The sequence below is a fragment of the Natator depressus genome, chromosome 3, assembly GCF_965152275.1.
Source record: "Natator depressus isolate rNatDep1 chromosome 3, rNatDep2.hap1, whole genome shotgun sequence".
Lineage (NCBI taxonomy): Eukaryota > Metazoa > Chordata > Testudines > Cheloniidae > Natator > Natator depressus.
In genome coordinates this window covers 195,541,381-195,566,802 of record NC_134236.1, presented here as the reverse complement: position 1 = coordinate 195,566,802, position 25,422 = coordinate 195,541,381, and the positions used below count along the sequence as shown (strand labels likewise).

At 44.2% G+C, this 25,422-nt stretch overlaps 1 protein-coding gene across 5 annotated transcripts in view; it reads left to right on the top strand.

Moving 5' to 3' along the window:
• The first annotated feature begins 1,952 nt into the window (after positions 1–1,952).
• The window catches only part of B3GNT2 (UDP-GlcNAc:betaGal beta-1,3-N-acetylglucosaminyltransferase 2), a 42,187-nt gene continuing 18,717 nt past the window's right edge, over positions 1,953–25,422 (top strand). Inside the window, exons 1-2 of one of the 5 annotated variants that reach the window (XR_012638946.1) lie at positions 1,953–2,112; positions 9,016–9,081. The gene's annotated coding sequence lies outside the window, so the exon portion shown is untranslated. Of the gene's footprint in view, positions 2,117–9,015; positions 9,082–18,591; positions 19,210–20,511; positions 20,613–25,422 lie in introns of those variants that run through there. The other 4 variants (XM_074949606.1, XM_074949609.1, XM_074949605.1 and 1 more) reach the window with 4 other exon arrangements.

Here is a 25,422-nt window from a genome sequence, read left to right as displayed (position 1 = left end):
AAAACTGCGGTGTGACATTATGGCTGATCTTTCGACATCCCTTTGCTACAGCATGCACTCCTGGGCACGAGTGCTACTGGCCCTTTGCCATGCACAGACGATCTGTGTCATCAGGGATCCGCAAGTGATATCCTTACAGAGTGGAAGCATCGGTGTGAAAGAAAGTCTAATGCACTAATTAAATTCAGGAGTCCATCACTGCGCACTTGCCTCCTTGTCCCCTTGATTGTAGATCCTGGACCAGGCTCGACAGGCTACTTTCTGGCTCAACCAGAGTTAACACAACTGTGCACCGGCTTGGCCTGGTTTTCTTCCCCACTCTGTGACTGGGCAGCGTCGCAGACAATAACTCTTGTGGTGGTAGACCCCACTCCAACATCAGGAGGGCATCCTACAGTGCCTAGCCTCTCTCGTTACAGAGGCCATCTTCTGGCGACAGAACTTGGACATTGAGCTTTGACATCTGTATATGAGAGAGATCTAGTGTAGGGCTAGAGGGGACCAGGAGGAAGAACCAGCTACTCTGTTTGTAGCAGCCTTTGACGGTTGGGGATAGCAGTACTGCGGTCAATAGAAGCTCTGAGCCAGTGCCTGCTGCCTGCAGCCTTGTGTGTGGCTTGGGGAGCACCACTTGTGCTTGCAGGGAAGCCACAGATTCTGGGCTGGTTCTGCTTTTGGGGCAGTCTTCTAGGACAGCGTATTGGCTAATGAGGGTGGCTTTACTGAATATTATATATGGGCAATAAGTCTGTCATTTTTCCAATGGCAACGTAAAAGGTCTAGGTGTCTATGCAGTTGGAGAGCTCTGTTTTAAGTCTGCTATACAAAGCAATAGAAAACGTTGTGTACAATTTGGTGCAAATAATTTTCCTGAATTCTTAAAACCCAGTTGGCTAATACAATGCTTTTTAACTCACTCCTCTACTTACCATACTAAAGCACCAGTTCCTGCATCTACAAAGTCTTTGTATATGTAGGGTCTAGATTAAGTAATGGACAATATCAGAGATTACAATTAAAATTTGGGATCTGGAAGGTGAATGTTGAAAGTATTTTGAACTCTTGAAAGAACAATGTTTTCTGAAGAGGATGGAAGTGTGAATGGACAGAAGGGAAGGACAGAAAGTTTTGCGATGATCACATTGGTCAAAGCAAAATGTCTGAGCAAAGCGTTATGTATGAGTAGAGCTCTGCGGCCCCAGATAAATTGTTAATCTTTTGGTTAGCATGTTATGTAATTTTTCTCCCATATTTTTGATCGGTCTGGCCTTTTGGCAACCCTGGCCACATGTTGTATTAATATGAGATTATCCAAGTCTGGTGCTGATAGTGACAGTTATCCTGCTAAATTATCCAGGATACTTTAGCAAACTGCAAGACAAACTCAGTTACTTTGAAAATGAGCAATAAATGTCTCCTTAAGGAAATTTATTGGATAAAAATGTCTTGTACACCTATGCCTATAATCTTCTGCAAACATCTCTAAATGTGACCACTTGCAAAATCCACAGCCACTCCCTACCAATTGCGTTCCAGGAAGATTGACCAGAGTTTCAGGGCAAATGCTGATCTACCCAAATGTGATGGGTGACTGCAGTTCCTTTGAAACATCTTTTTGAAAACCTCTTTTTATGTTCTATATGAGGCTTATGCCAGTTCTACACTACAAATTTACATCAGAATAACTCCATCTCTCAGAGGTGTGAAAAATCCACACCCCTCAGAGATGTAGTTCCACCGACCTAGCCCCCAGTGTAGACAGAACTATGTCGATGGAAGAAGCTCTCCCACCTCTCATGGACGTGGATTAACCGCGCCAGTGGGAGAAACTCTTTCGCTGGTGTAGTAGTGTCTTCACTAAAGTGCTACAGTGACACAGCTGCAGCTTTTTAAGTGTAAACTTGTTCTTAGACTCTCTCCAGATTTTTTTTTTCATCTATTTCAGGCGTGAGGAAGATGCAGTTGTCTCCCAAAGATTCAGCTCATCCAATCCTGACACATATGGCCAGTTTCTTGGCTCTGCTTCCAGGGATGGAAAGGATACTGAAAGCTGCCTTTAAGCCACCCATTCACCTATCTTTTCAGAGGGAGGGCGTGGGACTGGAGCACTGGGTAGGTATGCTAAATTTTCCACACACAAATCTGCCAACGTGTCTCTGTCCTGCCATGCCACAAGTCTCCATTCTAGACCCCTTTTTTGCAGAGACTGCTAGTCAGTCTCTTTGCAGTGGGGACATATCTTGACAAACAGCTTGAAAGAGACCACCAGACTCATTCTGATTGTGACCTAAGACATCATTTGAATCAAGGACTAGGGCGGTTAAAAGGGTAATGTGGTGAGTGAGAGCATCCAACATGGGCGGCAGGTATCACAGGCCAGGGGAGGCTGAGCCTCCCCAAATAGCCAGGTGTGGCCTCGCTCACACTCTGCCCCCAGGTTCCCTCCTGACTGCTTCCAGTTTCCACTCTTCTGCTGGGGTTAGGGCAAGCCGGCCTGCTGCCGGGACTTGGGGCAGCTGGAGCTGGTGATTGCGCCGCCCGGGGCTGGGGGCATTGGGGGACCAAGCCACCTGGCGCTCCAGGGCCGGGGCTGCTGGGGCCATGCCGCCTGCCTGGCGCTCTGGGATTGGGCACGCTGGGGCTGGGGGCACTGGGGCCATGCCGCCCGCCCAGCGCTTCAGGGCAGGGGGCACTGGGACCGTGCTGCCTACCTAGCACTCTGGGGCTGCAGGCACTTGGGAGGCCCGGGGCTGGGGCGGAGGGGCCTGTGGCCACAGTGGGGAACCTCTGGGCTCCAGCGGGGGAGGAACCTGCCCTCAGCAGAAGGGGTGGGGCCAGGGGCTAGCCTCTCTGAATGGGTGGTTCACACCCATGCCGCCTATTGACTTCCATGGAAGTTGTGGGTGCTCAACACTCTGTAGCATCAGATCTTAAGTTGCCTACTGCACCATGAAAACCACTAAGGAGGGACAGATGTTGAGAAAGTCTCATGCTCCTGAAAAAGGGAAGAGGTGAGCTATGGAATAAATCCATGTTTCCTGGCAACCAGGAAATAAATTATTAACCAATCTGCTTTGCTTGCTACCTGTTCAGGAACAAAAGCAGATCTGTAGTTTACATCATAGAGAACCTGTAATTCCAATATTGAATTTGTTTATCTATAATACTATAGGAAAACAGCTTCACATAGAGTATATGGTTCAAATTCCACCCTGGCACAAGTCCACTGTGGTCAGTGGACTGAAGAATTTGGCCCGGTGACTCATTATTTCAAGTCACAAGACTGACAATTAATAATAACCACACCTCTTCTTGAATAGATCTAGTTAGCTTTTTTAACAGGTGAGCTAGTTTCGTTACGAGAACATTTCTTGGTCTTTATTAAGGATAGAGCTGAACCAAAAACTCAACTCAGAATAACTTTTGGGGAAGTTCATTGCTTAATCTGAACTGTGTGCCCTAGGCTTATCTCTAGTTATTTATAATTAATAACTGATACCATGCCACAAATGTACAGTCTGCTCTACAAAACACAGATTTAGATATGTCATCCACCCTGAAAAGTTTATAATCTGAGACAAGATAAACAAGACTCTGGGCAGGAAATCAAAGGTGTGATGAGGAGTGGAGGGTTTTAAAATCTTTGAGACAAATTAAAGAGAATATAGACCAAATCACTAAGTCTATTTTAAAAACAAAAGGTAATAAAACCAAATAATCTACTACAAATATAGGATATGATTTTGCATGGTCAAAGTGCACTTTATTATTGTTTGTACAGCTTTGTGACTCTCAGGAAATTTTCATCACATCGCTCCCCCTTCTTCCGCCACATTTTCCAGGGAATTTTCAAGAAGGGAAACTTATACAACACTATATTATTATCTGCGTTGTCATTGTGCCTCAGGGCTCCCAATAAAAGATATGGGACCCATTGTACTGGACGCTGTAAAACACTTAATACAAAGATCATGCCTGCCCCAAAGAGTTAACTGTTGAACACCAGTTGCCTGGATATCTATTATTATTTATTTATATGTATTATATTAATGCCTCGGGGCCCCAGTTATGAATCACAGCCCATTGTGCTAGATGCTCTACGAACAGAACAAAAAAGATAGTCCTTGCCCCAAAGAACTGACGATCCAACTGCAATGAAAGTGTTGTTATGGAAATATGTGCATATTGAAATGCATGCATGTGAAATATTTAACAAACCTATGCTAAAACAATCTTTTGCAAATTATATACTTACTGGTCATTGAGTCAGTCTCCTCAGTCACAGCAATGTAAACCTGGAGTAACTTTACCATGCTAAATCTGTATTTGATTTAGGCCCGATTCTACAGTCTCATTTTCATGGGTGGACAATTATGCCTGTGTAGAGTTCCACTGAAGTGAATGGGGCTTTACACAGGCAATCTGTCTGTCTGGGTGAGATTGCATTATTGGGGCAGAGAGACAAGATTTTAAAAACCAGAAGCCTAAATTTGGGTTACTAGATCCATATTTAGGCACCTAAATAAGGGACCCGATTTTTAAACATTAGTAACTAGTGATTTCACTGGAAGTATTCGATTGCTCAGCATTTCTAAACAAGGGGCCCAATTTATGGATTTAGGAGCCTAATTTAAGGCTCATATTTTGAAAATCTTGGCCTCAGTTTGTTTTTTAATTTTTGTAGACATAGATTTGGGGATTAGATGATATTGTCTTTCATTTGTCTCAAGGAATTAAAAAAAAAATCAGTGAAATAACTCCATAGCAACTTTAGGAGTTATTCCAATTTTACCCTGGTGTAAGAGGGAAGAGAACTTGGCCCACTCATTTTAGCCAGTGATTCCTCAATAAAAGTATAGTTTAAAAATAAGACAAATAATTTAAGCTAAAGAAATTCAGTTTTACCGGGAATAAAAACTCATTCAGCTCTAAGGTTTTGGTATAGACTTCAAACTGGGAAAGATCCTTTCATTCCTGAAGTTAATTAGGATTTGTCAGTTAGTTAGGTATGTAAACAAAATATGTTAGCTGGCTCTTCACACAATGATTTTTCTCTCCAAACCAATGTAATCAGAGCAAATGCTGCAAAACTGTTTCCTAGACTAGCTTGCTAATACAACTTGTTCAACTCTGCTTTGTCCAGTAGCATCAGAGTGAAGGTCAGAGTCTCATAGACTAACTTAATCGCTGTGGTAACTCCATTAAAGTCAAGGCAGTCAGTGTAGTCGTTCACTCAGGCTCAGTGGGGCTGGAACAATTTTTATAGTAGGGGTGCTGACCATAGGTGCTGACTCCGTGGGTGCTCCATGGCTGGAGCACCCAAGGGGAAAAATTAGTGGGTGCTGTGCACCCACAGGCAGCCAAGCTCCCCATACCACCCCCGCCCCACCCCACCTCTTCCTCCTGCCCTTCCCCTGAGTGCACCACGTCTCTGCTCCTCCACCTACCTCCCAGCCTTTCCTGCCCAGCCGCCGCCAAATAGCTGTTTGGCAGCATTAGCACACTTCAGGAGGTGGGGGGAGGAGCGGGAACATGGCACACTCAGGGGAGAAGGCAGGGCTAGGGCAGGGAGGGGATTTGGGGAATGAGTTGGAATATTGGCAGGGAGGGGGCAGAGTTAGGGCAAGGGGTTGGAATGGGGACGGGGCAGGGGCAGGGCCTGATGGAAGGGGTGGAGTAGGGGTGGGGCCAGAGGCAGATTGGGGGTCGAGCCCCCACGGGAAAGAGGGGAAGTCGGTGCCTATGGTGCTGATGGCGGAAACCATGTATTTGGGTTGTTATTACTACTTCAAGCCATAACGAATGCTTGAAGTAGCCCCCCAAGTTCCAGCACATACGTCAGGGATGAAGTTTGCTCCTAATTTCTGAAGCATTAAGGATGGCAAAATGGGGCCATAGTGAACAGCAACCAAGGGACTGGAGGTAGAAAGAGACAGCCGAAGAGTGCAAGAGAAAGGGAGATACCTTTTCACGTGTGATTTTGATACCTGGCCGAACCCTTAGTTTATAGTAAGAGACTCAACCCTGCTGTACGACTCAGGCTGGACTTCACAAGATGTAGGTGGACCTAGTTTGGGTTTTCATTGATTAGATGCCCTTAGGCTACCTAACTACTCCCTGAACTGGGTGGACCTGGATAATGTGTTTCCTACACTGACCCTGACTAGGCTTTCCTTGATCCAAAGAGACTTCCCCACGTGCTCTCACCAGGAGAAAGATACTGTAACTAACGTTTTTTCAGAAAGGGTCCTATTTACATGCAAATATAAAACCCAGCAGTGCTGGCAAGAGGACGGAATAAAATCCACTTGAAAAGTAATGGTTTCACAAGTAGACATAGGACAAGAATTCCTTTTTAAACCAAAAACATGCCTGTACATTGTGAGGCCTGGTAAAGCTGTATTTCCTTCACTGTCAAGGCTCCTATTGAAGTGCTATTCCGTTCACCTCCATTCAGTGGTATCATATCACTCTACCAGCATTTTACAGCAAGGCTCTAAAAGCTACATTCTAGGAAAACGTTAGGCAATAGAATCTGTTGCTGGCTATCTTAGAAGGTGAGACAATAGTTCACTTTTAGGGAAAAAAATGTACTGGATCAAATTCAGGTTTGTTGGAGCACCAGCAAAAGCCTCCAACTCTCAACAATAACTTAGATTTTTAAAATATCCAATGTCAGGAATCTGTTGGATGCCACCATTGCCCTAGAATTCTCACCATTCTCTTTTTTTGTTCGTTTTTTGTTATGGGACACCAAGGAAAATTAGTTATTTGTGCAGAATTATACAGAGATTCAAAATGGCAGCACTCTGGAAATTCTTGGACTGGGAACAGACATTTCTGTCAACAACAAAAATGAGCAATTGAAATGTGCAGAACAAGCTTTTAGTTATGTTTAGAAGCTTCCAAAAGGCCTGGCAAGTACTTAAGAGTGCAGCCTTCTCACTGGAGAAAGTGATATCTTACTAAGCCTTTGAGATTCCTGTGTAGCTTCACTAAAGCAAAACACCACCAACTTTTTGGCTTGTGAGTCAGACAGTCATTACAAATTGAAGTTCTGAGCTGCAGTTGTCCCAGGCTGCCTCTCTCTGTCTCACTGACATATTGCACTGCCTCAAGGTGCTGACTCCTTCTTTGCTTAGGAACATGCTGTAGGAGTTACTATACCAGAGCAGACTATTGGTCCAACAAGTTCGGTGTCCTGCCTTCAGCTGTGGCCAATACCTGATGCTGCAAAGGAAGGCAGCTGATAGAGCACCTGTCTGATTTTTGCAGTGTTGTAACAAAGGGTTGGAAAATTCCTTCTCAGCCCTTGCAGACCATCAGCCTATACTCTAAAGCATAAAGCTTAATTGACTTCCCTTCGATCTTTTTGATCTATTATAGCAGGTGCAGGTGCAGGTGCAAATGTATTCATTTTCATGAAACTGCTTTGAATTCTGTCAAACTATTTGCCCTGATAATTTCCTGTTGTTTGAATTCCACAGATAGATTAGTAAGTGTGTGTGTGTGTGTGTATCCATGCACATACACAAATGAAACACATGCATACAGAGGTCCCGTGTGGTCCCTCTGATTTTGTCCTTTGTATGAAATGAATAGCTGACCAAACACAAATTAAAAACCTACACACACACACTGACCCTCACTCGCATTCCCTTCCCCTCTGACTTTGTCCCATCCCTTCATTTACTTATTTCTTTTCCCTCTTCCCTCTTGACTGATTCACTCTTCCTCTTCATTCATTTTGTACCCCTTGTTCCTTATCACCTCCTCTCACTCATGGGTCCTGAGAACCAGTGGCAGGAACATTTCTCCGGCCGCAGTATTGAGTTAGAGTGGTATTAACAGGTATGGAAAGTTGCAGGCAGCTTGGGATGGGAACCACACTTTGGTCCCTCCTGTGCCCCTCTCCTGCTACCATTGGAATCAAAGCCAAAAGTCCCTCTGACTTGGTGCAAGATCAGTACCTTGGAATATGGTTTACAGGGTGAAATTTTACAGTTGAGCTAGACAATTGTAAATTTGCCTTTCAGTTAAAGCAGGAAGAATGTAGCCCCGTTGTACCAGGGTTCAAACCTCTCCCTGACATTTGTGCTTCTGTCTGCTAACCCTACCAGTGTTGGACATTAAACTATCAAGCTATTACACGACTTGTAAAAAAATTAGACTTTTGTTTTTACCATAAGTAATATAAATAAAAGAATAACAGAAAAATCTAATTTCTTTATGAAATAATCATGAAGTAAACTTTCACAGGAAAAAACAGGGCATAGGCAAATAAAATAATATACTGAACACCATGTTTTAATATTAACATTATATCGTGGGTAACTGAATAATGAATTTGACTGAAGACTGATTTTATGTGCTTAGAGCTTAAGTTAAGAACTCTGGCATAATCAGAATAAGTAAATTATAGGTTTTCTTCAGGGTACTTTAGTGGAACAAGACCTCTAAGGAATGGATATGCTCATGGTGAATAAATAAATCAAATTTTAGAAATTGACAAATTCTGCCAATGAGATTTAGCCTGGTAAATGCTGGTAAATCTACCAAATCACTGCATATTTGCATGTTTGTTGCCTGATCCTGCATATGCTTAACCCTATGCATCTGGTAGTCTACTTCAGTTAACGGAGCTATGCTAATTTACACCAGCTAAGGATATGAGCCAACTCATTAAGTACATGCTTATGTTTTGCAGATTCAGGATCAAGTACTTTGTAATATCAAGGCTGTAGGTCAAATCTGAGACCTTACTGCAAAAGTAGGGGGAAATTAATATAAATGATATATAGCATAATCTTGAACTCATAGTAGTACAGTTATTCATACATTCAGAACGCCCACCCTTGGATAGGGTAACTCTGTTACGTATAGAATCTATTGATCTATCAATCTATCGTATAGACATATTCTATTGAACTCTGCAGTGTAAAAGCAAATTCATGTTTCTTTTCCTGAATCTTAGTAGTCAAACTATAATCCAATTTTTTTAAATTTTGTTAAAAGGATTTTCATCGAAATCACCTTATAGATGCACCAAGGAAAACGGTTCCATCCACTGCCTGAATAATAACCCAAAATGAAAACATACTTAGGCTGCAAGACACTAGGACAAGCACTAATTGAAATTTATAAACTTACATAATATATTTATAAAAAGGAGTCTAATTGTCAAAGACCCTGACAGAGCTGGGACATTGGAATGTTTGTTCTCCCTACAAAGAAAAAATAATTATGTAAGTTTATAAATTCCAATTACTTTGCCCATTCTCGTCTTTTGATGTGCCTAATGACTGTTTTATTTGAAGTTAATTTATGATTTTCAGTTAAAGTTTTTCCAGCAAGGTTTCTGCAACTTTGGGTTTCTACACAGATTTTCAGCTCAATGCCATATCACATAATATCTTGTGTACTGTATTTCTGTGCTTTATTGAAATTGTCCTTGCTTCCAATAGTATTTTAGAAGTGTGTATATTTTAATGGACAGAGGATTATTCTTTATATTCATGAAATTAAGGTTGTTGAAACCAACTTCATTTTTCTTGCAATGTGCTGAAGCATCTGCTTCTGTCCATGACATACTATGCTTCCACATGTCCAGATATTTTCTCATTATGGGATAGTAATATACAGTCATGACTAAAATACTGTAGTTGTATACGTGTGTGCTAGTGCAAGATATTTGGGCTGAAAGTTTGTAACTACATCATGTAATAGCAGCTACAAGTAAACTAAGACCTAGAAACTAGAAAGCGATTAGACATTTTTACTGGCAAAAGTTTTGCTGGCATACAGCTGCTGACATAGCTCCTTTTGTCACAGTGCGTTCACATATGGTCTCTTTGCTGTTGCAGTGTGTCCTCACAACATCAGGTTGCACTGACAGAAGACAAATGGTGCTGTAGTAGGCATCCCCGCGTCCTCTGCGCTACCATCTGAAGCATTGCCTTGTGAGAAATTTCTGCAGTGTATTGTGGGACTGCTGCTATGTATTGCGGGATGCCATCACTCCTCTCGGTGACTTGTGGGAGTTTAGGGTCAAATTCCCAGAAATCCTTCTGTTCCATCACAAAAATTTACTCTTTAACATCATTTTTCCATCTCACCATCCAAAAACATGGATGCTGCACGAATGACTGGAACTCTTGCATAGCCTGTATGAAGGGCAACCAGAATTGTCAGCCCTGCATTTGGGAAGTACAGAGGCTGTCAACAGCCCTGAAAGGGGTGGGAAGTAGACAGAGCCTCTATGTGCATGGGATAGTATGCTGTATTCTTTTAAAGGGGTGTGGGGTTGGAAGTGCTCTCTCTCCAGTGCAACTGGGGAGCTATGGACAGTCCCATAGTGTCCCTTGTGGCAGGCTTTGGCTAAATGCCACAATGTAACCCCATGTCTTAAGGCGCTTAGATACCATGGTGATGAATGTGGTATAATAGCCTAGCTAAAATTCTGAAAGAGAGACTGTTAGAGCTGAGTAATCTGTATGAGATATTACAGTGATGAGAGGGATAGAAACCCCTAAAATAGACAGCGAGGGGCCTGTAATGTGGGTCATTCAAATTATATTAAAATCAGAAATATATTTCTCATAAGGGCTTATGGTCATGGGACCATTAGTCATCAGACTGGCCTCTTCCAGCAACAGGAACTGAAATCTATAATCAGAGGCAGATTAAGATTTACTGAGCACAAAGAACATTTGAGACCCCCCACCACAGGGCCTTACCCCCTGTTCCTCCCCTTCCCCCAGGTCTGGCTGGAAGCCAGGCTATGGTAAGAGCTGTGCAGGGAGCCCGGGCTGCTGTGGGGATCCCTGGACCTTCCACCAGCCTGGATGGCACACCATGGGGGGCAGGGACATGTGCCAGGGGCTGCTCTCAGGCCCCCTGATTCCCCACCCAGGGCAGATGTAGAGTTCGGGGCTCCCCAAGCTGCTTGGGCTCCCTGGGCAGCTCTTACTACAGACTAGGGTGACCATATGTCCCATTTTGGCTGGGAAAGTCCCATTTTTAAGCCCTGCCCTGGACATGCTGACTTTTTTTGGCAAAACTGGGCACTTGTCCCATTTGCTCTTGCCAGGTGATCATCAGTTTTGCCAAAAAGGGGCTCGGGGGGGGGAAGGGGGGGAGCGAGCAACTGTGCTCGGGCCAGTCCTGTGTGGGGGAAGAGGGGAGAGAGGGGCTTTGCGCAGTGGGGAGGTGGGGGAAGAGCAGGGCTAGGGTGAGCGGCTCCGCGCAGGGCGGGGAGGAGAGTGGGGCTCTCCTCTGTGACCAAAAGATGTCATCCCTCAACATTACAATGATTAGTTCTACTGATTTTTTCTCTTGAGGGAAAAGATGTTATCTGAAAGTCTGATATAGAAAAAAACAAAGTAATATCTGGGGTGCTTTTGTTATTGCTAAAGAGCAGATTTGGGGGTTGATCTAGTTGTTAGGCTGTATAAGGAGTGGGGTGAGAGACAAGTTCAAGATCAGTGCCTTACTTGGGGATTGGTCCTGCTTTGAGCAGGGGGTTGGACTAGACGACCTCCTGACGTCCCTTCCAACCCTGATATTCTATGATACTTCCAGGCTAGCGGGATTCAGGAGCACTTATGGAGGAATCACAGTTAGTATAAGGTTTTCATTGCATTATAGAGACACTCCAGACTATTGGGAACCAGTGTTGGGTAGGCACAGTTTTATTTAGGTCTGTTTTTTTCCTTCCGAATTTTTCTAACAACTCAAAATGATAAAAATGAAACCTGCAGAACAGCAAACCCTCACACTTGATTTCAGCTCGGTCTGGAGCTTCCCTTTTGAATTTAAATGTCAATGACACTCATTTGGCCAGAGGTATACCTCTGCATAGCCTAATCTTTTTACTCCCATTTGGAACTATCATTAAGAAGTAGAAATCAGGAAAACTTTACTCAAATGTGCACAAAGACTAAAAAACATACAGAAATGTTTCAATGGGGCTGCAATAGGTAATATCCTGAGGACACTACCTCTAGATTCCTAACCAGAATTTTGGAGCAACCGAAGAGAATGACCCCAGAGAATCCATTGCAAGTTTTAAGATGGAGTGCAATACCTACTGGAACAGGATTTGGGGAGTTGTAAGTGCATTACGGATCCTCTTGCAATGGGTTCTTAATTAATCATACTTATAGTCATGTACTTCAGTACCGATTCTTTTCTTAGTGCCTTGATTTAAGGAGCTTCTGGTAACTGAACATGCCACACAATAGAGGGTGTACAAGTGTGTACTTGCTATTTTTGTAGACCACTGGAGCATGCATGTTTCTTGGAAAATGTGAATGCATTTTAAAAATGATTGTGCCTAGTGACTCTGAGAAAGATGCTTGCGTTAAAAAAAAAAAATCTGGGCTTCTGCTGTAGGCTGGATCAAGAATGCAACATTAAAATAAAATAAGATACACCCCCCCCTCCGCAAACCCTGCATTCCCTTCCCTCCCTCTGTAAGCAAACCAGCTGCCACACTGACGCTCCTTCAAAGCACTAAATGTATCTGCAGCTGACCAATATGAAAAAAATAATATATATATACGTACGTATATATGCTGAAATTGGTCTTGCCATGTCATGCCTGTGAGAGCATTAGAATGAGCAGTGAGGCCTTACCAGCCTTTGCTACTCATGGACATTTTTGTATTTTATTACCGTCAGCAGCTTCAATCTGAAAGATTTCTTACTTTTTTGTATGGCCCACTGGTCAGTGTTTGTAGTCTCATCAGCATGGGAAATAAGAGAAAAGTTACAGTACACCAGTGATTTGCTTATTCTTGTGCTTAACAATCTGTTCCGCCTTGTATTTAGCTGTGACACTCTGAGTACCTTTCTCAGACCCGAAGAAGAGCTCTGAGAAGCTCGAAAGCTTGTCTCTTCACCAACAGAAATTGGTCCAGTAAAAGATTTTACCATGGGCACCGGGTATAATAGACCGTGGGGGCCTGGCCTGCGTTCCACTCCCTACTCTGCCCTTTTCCCAAAGCCCCCACTGCAGCTGCTGCCTGGTGAGTGCCTCCTTTCCTCTTCCACTCCACCCACCCTCTCCGGAGGTCCCCACCGCTTGCCGCATCCCTCCTCACACCCCCCACCCCCCGCTCGGGTGGAGGAATCTCACAGGGGTGGAGGGTGACAAGGGATGCAGCAAGCAGCAGGCGGGGGGGACTTCAGGGGCGAAGGGGTGGAGGGGAAGAGAGATGCATCAGGCAGGGGGGGGTCTCCCGGGATGGGGCGTGAGGAAGGACATGGCAGGTGGGGGGGCCTCAGGTGGAAGAGGGAGGAGAGGAGGGATGCGGTGAGCTGGGGGGGTCTCATGGGAGAGGGGTGAGTAGGATGCGGTGAGCAGTGTGGTATTGCGGGTAGGAGGAGAGAAAGAGAAGGGATGCAACAGGCAGGGGAGTTTTGCCGGGAGGGGGGATGAGGAGGGATGCGGCAAGCGGCAGGGGTGAGGAGGGATGAGGCGAGTGGCCAGAGGTCTTGTGAGGGCAAGGGGCGAGGAGGGATGCGGTGAGCAGAGGGGTCTCGCAGGAGTGGGGGTGGAGGCGAGGAGGGATGCGGTGAGCGGCGGGGTCTCAGGAGAGAGGGGTGAGGAGGGATGCGGCAAGCAGAGGGGTCTCGCAGGAGTGGGGGTGGAGGCGAGGAGGGATGCAGTGAGCGGCGGGGTCTCAGGAGAGAGGGGTGAGGAGGGATGCGGCGAGCAGAGGGGTCTCGCAGGAGTGGGGGTGGAGGCGAGGAGGGATGCAGTGAGCGGCGGGGTCTCAGGAGAGAGGGGTGAGGAGGGATGCGGCGAGCAGGGTGGTATCACCGGGAGGGGTAGAGGAGAGAAGGGACGCAGCAGACAGGGGAGTTTTGCGGGAGGGGGTGAGGAGGGACATGATGAGCGGTGGGGTCACAGGGGAGGGGGTGGAGAGGAGGGACGTGGCAGGTTGATGGGGGCCTCGCGGGTGAGGGGGGAGAAGAGGAGGGACACAGACGTGGGGGTGCCGAGCGGTGGCAGGGCTTGGGGCCAAGCAGGGGCAGATGGTGGGTGAGGCCACGGGCGGAATAGGCAGGCGGGACAGGGAGCTAGCTTCCCCCACCGCCTATGGATTTTACCTCACCCACATTGTCTCTCTCAATACACTAGTGAGTCACATAGGATTTCCATTGGTTTATGATGGCAAGTCTCCAAAATCTGGAACTCTCAAATATTGCCCAATTGAAGGTGTCAATGGTAACTTACTGTGTCCCCACTCCTATTCCCATTGAAATCAGTAGCAAAAGTCCCATGGATTTCAGTGGTGCACGATCAGAACATGGGAGCCTGAGGACCATACCTAATTTGCATGAAATGGAGCCAATTGCATCCTCCCGCATCCTTATATGGAGGAGTGGCCTATGGAGATGACAGAAATCCCCTCACTTTCCATACAGAAGTTAGAGTCATGGAAATAACTGGAATATATTCAATAAGGAGTGAGATGACGGGAGCTAACAGAAACGTTAATGGGGAGATACGTACTCAGGGAAACAATCGAAGCAGTCTTTGTCTTTAGGGAGATGCAGCCCAGGACGACAACAGGGATTACTCCCTTTAAAAAAAAAAAAGTGAATATTTGATTGTTATTGGGTGAATATTGTAAAGGGTGAATATTTGATTGTTATTGTTATATCTAAGTTTCATATAATATAGACAAAAATATTTTCCATCCAAAATATTGCAAAATTTCCAGTGCTGTAGCATTTCAGCATGACTACATAAGAACATAAGAATGGTCACACTGGGTCAGACCAAAGATCCATCTAGCCCAGTATCCTGTCTTCTGACAATGGCCAATGCCAGGTGCTTCAGAGGGAATGAACAGAATAGGTAATTATCAAGTGATTCACCCCCTATCGCCCATTCCCAGCTTCTGGCAATCAGAGGCTCAGGACATCATCTCTGCCCATCCTGGCTAGTAGCCATTGATGGACCTGTCCTCCATGAACTTATCTAGTTCTTTTTTGAACCTCGTTATAGTCTTGGCCTTCACGACATCCTCTGGCAAGGAGTTCCATAGGTTGTGTGAAGAGCTACTTCCTTTTGTTTGTTTTAAACCTGTGGCCCATTAATTTCATTGCCTGACCCCTAGTTCTTGTGCTATGAGCAGGAGTAAATAATACTTCCTTATTTACTTTCTACACACCAGTCATGATTTTATAGACCTCTATTATACATATCCCCCCCTTAGGGGTCTCCTTTCCAAGATGAAAAATCCCAGTTTTACTAATCTCTCCTAATTTGGAAGCTGTTCCATACCCCCGAATCATTTTTGTTACCCTTTTCTGTACCTTTTCCAATTCCAATATATCTTTTTTGAGATGGGGCAACCACATCTGCACGCAGTATTGAAGATTTGGGCATACCATGAATTTATATAGAGGCATATGATACATATCCTTTTCCTAATGATTCCCAACATTGTTAGCTTTTTTGACTGTTGCTGCAGATTGAGTGGATGTTTTCAGAGAACTATCCACAATGACTCCAAGATCTCTTTCTTGAGTGGTAACAGCTAATTTAGACCCAATCATTTTATATGTACAGTTGGGATTATGTTTTCCAGTGTGCATTACTTTGCATTTATCAACATTGAAGTTCATCTGCCATTTTGGTGCCCAGACATCTCAGTTTTGTGAGATCCCTTTGTAACTCTTCAGTTTGCTTTGAACTTAACTATCTTGAGTAGTTTTGTATCATCTGCAAATTTTGCCACCCCACTGTTTACCCCCTTTTCCAGGTCATTTATGAATATGTTGAACAGAACTGGTCCCAGTACAGACCCTTGGGGATACCACTATTTACCACTCTCCATTCTCAAAACTGACCATTTATTCCTACTTTTCCCCCCTATCTTTTAACCAGTTACCGACTGATCCATCAGACTAAGTTTCTGACAATTATTTACAATATTAATTATAAGAAAAGCAACAAGAATGTAAGTAAACAAGACACAGTCTGTCATGAATTTTAACAACAAAAAAGTTGTCTGTGTATGTGTTATTTATAGGCAGCGCTGGCCGTGCCACCTATTATTAAGGGTACCTGATGTTTCCCATTATGAAACCCTTTTTTTCAGTTGTTTAAAACTTTAACTGTTCAGGCTGACATTTTTATACCTTCTCTACAAAACACAGGCCATAGAATTTCCTCAAAAGAATTCCTTTTGAACTAGAGTGAGCTGATCTTTAAAAAAAAAAAAAAAGCAAAAAACCACAATCTTGATTTAAAAATTGCCAATGATGGAGAATCTACCACATCCCTTGGTAAATTTTTTCAGTTGTTAATTGCCCTCACTGATAAAAATATATGCCTTATTTCTAGTCTGAATTTGTGTAGCTTCAACTTCCTGCCATTGGATCATGTATACCTTTGTCTTCTAGACTGAAGAACCCATTATGTGTTCACCATGCAGGTACTTATAGACTGTGATCAAGTCACCCCTTAACATTCTCTCTGTTAGACTAAATAGATTGAGCTCCTGGAGTCTATCACTATAAGGCATATTTTCTAATCCTTTTGTCATTCTTATGGCTCTTTTCTGAACCCTCTCCATTTATCAATATCCTTCTTGAATTGTGGACACCAGAACTGGATGCAGTATTCCAGCAGAAGTTGCACCAATACCAAATACAGTGGTAAAATTTACCCCTTTACCCTGACTTGACCTTTCCCTGTTTATGCATCCAATGATCGCATTAGCCCTTTTGGCCAAAGCATTAACTGGGAACTCATGTTCAGCTGATTTTCCACCAGGACGGCTACATCTTTTTCAGTCACAGCCTCCCAGAATAGAGTATATATTTACATTTAGCTGTATGAAAACATATTATTTGCTTGTGCACAGTTTACCAAGCAATTCAGATCACTCCGTTATCAGTTATCTGTCCATAGGGTGTCTGTTGGCTGCATAACAGAAGAAATGGATATGAAAGTCCATTAATGGCTATTCGGATGGGTAAGGAATAGTGGCCCTAGCCTCTGTTTGTCAGATGGTGGAGATGGATGGCAGGAGGGAGATCGCTGATCATTACCTGTTAGGTTCACTCCCTCTGGGGCACCTGGTATTGTCCGCTGTCGGTAGACAGGATACTGGGTTGGATGGACCTTTGGTCTAACCCAGTATGGCCATTCTTATGTTCTTAAAGAAATTTATTTTATGTCCAAAAAACTAATAAATTTTCACCTACTTCATGGGATTCTGAGGAATGAGGGATGTCAAGAGATCAAGAATTATCTTCACTTCTGTCTGTCTGAACAGTATCCATCTCTCTGTCTTCCCCGCTCCCACTATTGTATTCCTGTAGCTACCACAGGGAAGGCCATGAGATTCTGGAGGCAGGTCTGAGAAGTGCAACAGGTAGGTACAGTCAGGGCCCTGAGACTGGTCTGAGGAGGGGCTGATGCGTGGTGTGGGGGATCCCATTGGGTGTATTGTAGAGTCAGGCACACAGGGATGCTGAGCAGATATGCACCCCCCGTGGAAACGTCTGTGCTGTGATGTGATGACAGGAGTGTGAGGATGGGGAGGGTACTGCCATGATGCTGGGCCCCACACGTGGAGGTATTATTGGGCTGTGGAACAGGGTCAGAGAGATAAGGCCCTGTGTGCGGCAATGCCATCGTGCTGTGACATCAGACATAGGGGGGGTCCTCTGTATTGCCAAGCCCAGGTGATCAAAAATCAGGCGTCACATCCCCAAAATCATGAGATTCAGTTAAAACCCCGGAGATTATTTGTAAATAACCAATGTTGGGTTATTTTTATCTGGTTTCCGAGCCTCTAAGGGGCAGGCGGTTGGTGTGTTCAAACTTTTCTCTGCAACGGGGAGGGCTAGCAACTTGGGGGTGCGGGGGGGGGAAGAGGTGAGAGTCGCTTCATCCCAGCAGCTGAGGCTTTAAGAAAAACAACGATGAGCACAAGCCTTGCAATACAATTGCAAGAGTCAGCAACACTGGGTCCTACGGTGATGCGGGGCCCTGGGATGGAGACCGGTACCTGAGGAGCTGGGGGAGCGCACAGCCTGGCAGGCTCCAGGGAGGGAGACGCGTGCCAGCATGCTGAGACCCCGTGTCAGGGACACGAGGCGCTGGGAGGCTCCCCAATGATGCAGGGCTTTGCCCAAACACCCCAGCACCTTTGCTCAGGCCCCAGGAGCAGGACAGGTAGCGGTGTGCCCGCAGTTGTAGGGAGCAGAAGGAAATAGGGCCCCTGGCTCTGGCGTGAATGAACAACCCAGGCAGGGCATGGGCAAAGTCCAGGCCTCCCTCCTCCCTTCCGTTTCTCTGCACACCCAACCACCCGGCTTTTTCTTTGTCCGTAAAATACGTCAAACACAAAGACGATCGCGGCTGCCGGGCACGGAGAGAACTTTCCTCTTCATCCCCGCACCACCACCCCCCTCCTCCCACGACTTCAGGAGCCTCCGCAACCCCCTCCCCATTGATGGAATCTTTTCATTGGCTAGGAAGGCAGGCTGGAAGGCGGGGCTTAGAGAGCCGCGGTGTCGGCGCCTCTCTCCCCTCCCACCGAGCGCGCGGCCAGAGTGCCGGGTCCGGAGCCCGACCTCCCCGAGTCGTTCGCTCTCGCGCCGCCTGCTTCAGTGGCAGGCTGGAGGAGGGGGCCGCGCGCCGGGCAGCGCAGCGCGAGGAGGGGGCGCACGGGCGGCGCGGGGCGACTGTCCCCAGAGCGCGAGGCCAACAAGTGGGCAATTTTTCCCGCCAGCATGTCCCGGCGGCGGCTTCCGCCGGCGGCGAGGTTGGTGCCGCCGACCCCCTGCGCTCTTTGAGATCCGCTCTTGGGCAGCTCGACCCGGCCGGTGAGGAGAAGCGGCCGCCGCCGGGTCGAGGTGGCCGAGCCGCCAGGGAGTCTCCTGCGAGGGGCGGAGGCGCCTCCGCCCAGCCTTCCGTCCCTTTTCCTCGCCGCGACTGGGACCGTCGCCCCCCCACCCAGCTCCCCTGAAGAGACCGCTCCGCTCCCCCGGCGGTGAGATCCGGCCCGCAGGCGCCGCGGGGAAGCATCGCTGGCCGGCCGGAGCCGCCGCCCTGCCGCAGGGGCTGAGCGCGGCGGCAGGATGGGGCCCGGCTGCTGAAGCCGTGGTGAGAAGCATGGTGGAGCCGGAACGCGCCCCAGGAACAGCCGACGTGGAGCCCAGCTGTTGTCTGGCAAGGTGCGTACGAGGCTGTTTACACAGCAGGTTCCGACTCCGGCGCGTCCAGGAGCAAGGGAAATGGGGGTTGACAGGCCCCTGGGTCCACAACGATTCGCCGCCCCCGAGCTGCCCCCGGACAGGTTGAGGCCCAAACGAGCTGCTTTGGGGAGGGGGAACGGCTGACACGCAGCTGGCAAGGTGGGGTCTGGGGCTGGCAGGCCGGGGTGAGAGTGGAAGTGAAACCGCAGCCTCGGCTACGGCGGATGCTGTAACCCTCTCGCTGTGGAAAGTTACCTGAAATCTGCCGACAGGGATGACATCTGCACCAGCCAATCTAAGTTTTCGTGGTTTGCATGTTGGGGCGGGGGGATTCTCGGGCAGACCGAGCGCTTCTGGGGAAGGCGCCGGCACCAGGATGTGGCAGCGGTGGGCGTTGTGCAAGGACCTACGGGGCCAGACAGACACTGGGGCGCGGGGGGACCCCCTCCCATGCGGCGTTTCGTTGGTTGTGGCCTTGGGGAGTTTCTCACTGCCATAGAAGTCAGCAAGTTGCAGGATGTTCGGTCTCCTCTATTTTTGTTACCCAAACTAGGTCCTTAAAACAGACTTCTGGTGAGTTGAGGTCTTTAGGGATATAAAGTATGCTTCTGTGTATATTGAAAGGAAGAGAAAATGCTACTTTTGGCAGAATTTGTCCCAAATGTATATGTTCTTTAATGAAATCACGCTATTTTGTCCCTCTTGAGACATACTGTACTCTGTCAGGAGACATCAGGTTACTTGCTCTGAATGTGGCAGTGCGGCACACAATTCCTTAGTCATCCAGGAAAAATTTATGATGAAAGTTATTCAAGAAACCCTTTAGCTTGACCTCCAGAAAATATTCCACACTGCTAGAGCTTAATAATTAACTCTGATGTTTGGCTGAGTGATATGGATTGAGGACTTGAGTTCATACGCTGCTTTTAAACTTAAAGTCCCTACCTGATTTTGACAAACTGAAAGTGATTACATTCAGGAAAACTAAAAATTTACATTTAAAAAGGCTGCATGTATTATAATGCTCTCTAAATAGCAATTCTAATATTGCAGTGAAAGAATGAATTTAAAACTCCTCTGAGAAAAACTCCTAGATTAGTTCACAAATATATATTTTAAAGGGACACTGTCAGCTTGCATTGCAGTCAGTTTTTAAAAACTAAGCTAAAAGTAGTTTCAGGAACTACATTTTCTCCTTTCTCTCCCTGATAATTCTTGTGGTTTCACAATCAAGTTTTCCTGTTTTCAGATTTTTTTTCCTTCTCAGTTGAGAGAGACCCCCAACAAACAAATGGGAAACTCTCTATGTAGAGGGAAAACAATTAAACTGATTGTGACTTGATCCAAAGCCTGTTGATGTCAGTGAAAGGACATCAAAGTAGGTAGGTAAGGCAAATCCTACATTTGTACTTGTACTTGATTCTCTTTAAATATATTATGTTATTACTACCTGCCTGTTTTTATCTCCTGTGATAAAGTTTCACAATAGAGATGAGTGGGTTTATGAAGCACTGAATATAGTTAATACTTTTGTATAGTGCCTTTCATCCATAGATCTCAAAGCTCTCTACAAAGGAGTGTAAATATTGTTATCCCCATTTCAGAAAGGGGAATCTGAGGTATAGAGAGGTGAAGTGACTTGCTGAAGGTTGCACAGCAGATCAGTGGTAGAGCAGGGAATAGGTTGGGTTTCCTGACACCTAGTCAAGTGCTCTGTCCAGTCAGTGATGCTCAGTTTCTCTTGTGTCCTTATTTGCCTTTGAGAAAGTAAAGGGACTGGCTGTCACAAAAAGATTTGATCATTTTTTACTTGCAAGAGAAGTAATAGTACCTGAAATGTGTTCTCTCCACTATTGGTGGCAAACTCACTGCGTATCCGTTTTTTTTTTTTTTTTTTTTTTTTTTAAGGACTGATGTTATTCTCTGTGTTGGATAGGACTCAAATATAATGATAGTCTTTTTGTTATGGGAAGGTTACAACTAAAGGGATAAGGATAAGACAAGCACTAGGCGAACATATTTTTATGTCCTAATCCCACAAATACTTATGCACATACTTAATTTTCCCATGTTGAGTAGGCCCCATTGATCATAAGCATTTTTGGGATTGGGGGTCTTAAGGTTTTTTGTCTGTTTATCAGAGGCTTGGAAGGAGTACGTTTAGGAGGGATTTAACTTAGAGGATCTGACTACAGAGGTTGTTTTCATGGGGATTGTTCTTAAAATCACCTATCATTTACAACCTGCTGGTGCAGTTCTACTTGTGGTAGGACTAGTTTAGACTATTTGTCACTGACTTTACCACTGAGTCTAGACCTGTTCTGAACAGGGTTAGATGACACGTGGAGAAAACAGGCAACCTACCCTAGCACTCCCACTTATGTAGCTAAAATGGTGTGAGATCTTAGGAGAAGGAGGTTGTAAGGCCAGTGTTCTCAATACCATAGCAATGTTGTGGTGTCTTCTTTTGAGTAAAAATTATGTAGGTGGTTTTTGTTATGCAGACTGCTGAGTTCTCTACAGTCATGTTGTGTAGCTTCTCAGGTTAGGTTTGCATTACAGATTAAAAAATAAGAGAGCATTATCCCCTAAAGTACTAGTGGTATAGCTGGACACTATAACACCGCTTTTTTTAGTCTCAATTTCATTTTAGATTTTCTGCTACTTTTTTTCTTAAAATCTAAAATCCTTTCTTAAATTTGTATTATTCTTCAGGATTCAATTTTGAACTGTCACCCTGTTTTCTCTGTATCTAGATTTAATTTTTGACATCTGTATTTGTCCAGAGTGTGTTGAGAAATCTTTGCTGCTTTAGACGACAGGAGGAGCTTTTACTTCAGCTTTGTGGCTCATATCCCAAAGACTGCCGCATTCCATGTTTTGATGGCACATGACTGTTAATAACATTGTAAAACACAATCCGGGGTGGCTGAACTTGTTATTCTAGACCTGTATTTTGCATATTTCAACCCTGTCTTGTGTTATGCTAAGCTTTTGATACTGTTGACTACTATTCCTTTATCCTTTTTAGTCAAAATATTTAAGGCCAGGGGTTGGTTTTTCTTTACGTAACTTGAGAGAAACAAAAGACGTACTGTCAAAAATCTGCTTGAAAATTGGATTTTTCTTGAGGATGGACCTAACAAGAATGATTGCTGGCTTTCTTATTTGTTTGTTTTTTTTTATATATTCTTTAATCAACTATGCAGAATGATGGTTTAACAGTTTTCATTTAATTCCATCAGAATATTTTTTTCATAGTGGAAACAACATAAGAAACCAATTTAACCAGTGTCTGGTAGTTTCAGCCTTTTAAAATATGCAGTCAGTATCTGCATTTTTATGTTTATATTTTTGGCTGGCTGTTACTTATAACCTAAAAATGTAAAGCTGACTTTTTTTGTTTCTCTCTCATGTATATGTGTTTTGTTCAGTTACTTGAGTGCTGGACTACTGACTTTGGAAAGGAAAAAAAGCAAAATATCTTTGAAAAATCCATAAAATCTTTAAAAAAAAAAAGGGGGGGGGCTCAGTTTTAATTTTTGTTTCAATCTTTAATACCTCTTTGAAAGAACCCTTGCATAAAAGCTTTCTAATTAATTTAACAAAATGTTAGGGTCCTTGTGCTTTGTACACAAGGAATCATTGGATGACTATTGGATATTTTGTACAATGTAACATATTTTCTAGCTCTACATTTAAATGAATGTTGACTACAAAATTAGTAAGCAGTGTGTATTTTCTGGGAAAGAATACAATTAAAATCCACTATAAGTTAGTCTGCTTGTCAATATATATTTGTTATGTCATATTGTCACCTTATGGGGGATATGTGTTATATTTTATCTCTTTCTGCTGTCGCTCAGTGATTGCATGATGCAATTTCTATTTGCGAATGACAAAAGTAGTGGCAGTAAACTGGAATGGAGAAGAGTGACATTTGAGAACATATTAAGGACTATTTTTTTTCTCGTTTTAACACAAATTTGAAGTCATTGACTGCAAATTGGAGTATACACATCTAAACAGATGTGAGATAGCAGTGTTTGGTTCCTCTGCTCATAGATTTCAGAGTAACAGCTGTGTTAGTCTGTATTCGCAAAAAGAAAAGGAGTACTTGTGGCACCTTAGAGACTAACCAATTTATTTTAGCATAAGCTTTCATGAGCTACAGCTCACTTCACCGGATGCATCCGATGAAGTGAGCTGTAGCTCACGAAAGCTTATGCTCAAATAAATTGGTTAATCTCTAAGGTGCCACAAGTACTCCTTTTCTTTCTACTCATAGAAATACTCTATAGGGATTTTGGGCCTGATGCTGCACCTATCAAGTCATGGGAGCTTTTCCACGGATTTCAGTGGGTGGGGAATCAGGGACATTGGGCTTAAAAGAGGCGCACAAACCTTCACAATTTTCCAGGACATGTATAATGCAGGACTGGATCACTAAAATGTACTGTGGTGAATTGTGCAAAAGAATGATTGAATAGAATCCTCATGAGAAGCAATTAGCATTTAAATAAGAGAGAGGAAAAAATCCCAGAGTGTGACGGGTGTGGTGTTTGGTTTTTTTAACGCAAAGGGAAAATTGATGAAATAGTTTCATCAGATTGGTCAGCAAAAATATTTGTTTTGGAAAAAAAAAAAATATATATATATTTGTTAGTCTTTTTGTAACTTTAATAGTCAGAACTTGTTGAATTGCTGTTCAGAAAAAACATTTTTTTTTTGTTAAGGTTTCGTATTGTGAATTGTTGGTGTTTCACTCAAACTTAACTGAAAACTTGCTCAAAATAGCAAAACCCATGACTTTTATTGGTGATTCCTTCATGTTCGCAAAATAACTTATCTTTGGGCTTTGTCAAACCACACAAGTTATACCACTTAATTGTACAGGTCTTGTTAAATTAGTACAACCCCTCTCAGGTAGAAAGTTTTATATTAGCATAAAAGTGATTATACCAATACAGCTTATTGCTTTATGTGACTGAGAATAAACGATGCTTCTATAAGGTTCTTTTATACTTGAAAACTATGTCCACTCCTAACATACATATAATTATACTGGTACAAGATCTGTGTGTAGATCAGGCCTCAGTCTTACATGAATTATTCTCTAACTTCTTCCCCCCCCACTACCACAGCCAAAAAGTCTATAATTCTAGCTGCAGCATATACTGTATTTACAAATAAGAATACTCAAAACCTCTCAAAATAGACATGTAAGCAATCTATTTGAGGAATAAGAAGATATGCCATAAGTTACTTACTATGAAAGACACATACATTAGACCAAAACTTGAATACACTTGGTGTGTTCTTAGTGGGTTATCGGTCACTGATTTTTGCTAATATATATTTCTGATTTTTAAATTGAGATTCTTTAATATGGCATATGCACTTTTTCTGCAGCTGAAGGCTTTGACATAGCCAGCCCATGGTTTTGAAATACTAATGTCAGGAAGAAAACTTTCTCTGAGTTGCTCACCAGAGGGGCTAACCATCAGTTTCTGCAAAATTTAAACAATGAAGGAAAAAAATATCTAACCCTTTATGGTTGTAAGGATAATCTTATGAATATGAATTGATGCATTGTTGCCTTTCTAAATCTACAGATACCTTTAGCGTGCTTGCTGCTGCTCATAAATTTCCTATGCAGCAAAGTGAAACTGACAAAACTCTACAGATTTACTATTGCTATTCAGAATCCTGTACACAGCAGTAAATCTGGTATTCATGTTAACTTCACTTTGCTGCTGTTCGGAGGGCTAGAGGACAGGAGAAGATAAGCAACTGGAGTTATTCACAAGTGAGGATCCAAAGAAATGGATGCCGAGGGGAAGGATAGTAGCAGTTAACTAACTTTTCCAAAATTAGGGGTAGAAGTATGGGAGGTGGAAAGCTCCTTCTTCCTTCCAATAGTCAGTGGATGGACACTTAATAGAGATCAGAAACCTACTGGTAAAAGGCTGATACCAGGATGCTGTAGGTCGGGGTAGCACCCAGATAGGAATCCTAGCACCCTTCCTTTCCAACAGCTTTATGGGTGGAGTAGGGCAGGGAGCCTGGATTTCTTACCATGATGTTGCCCCTAAACCAGGGGTGGCCAACCTGAGCCTGAAAAGGAGCCAGAATTTAGCAATGTACATTACCAAAGAGCGACAGTAATACGTCAGCAGCACCCCCCTCCGC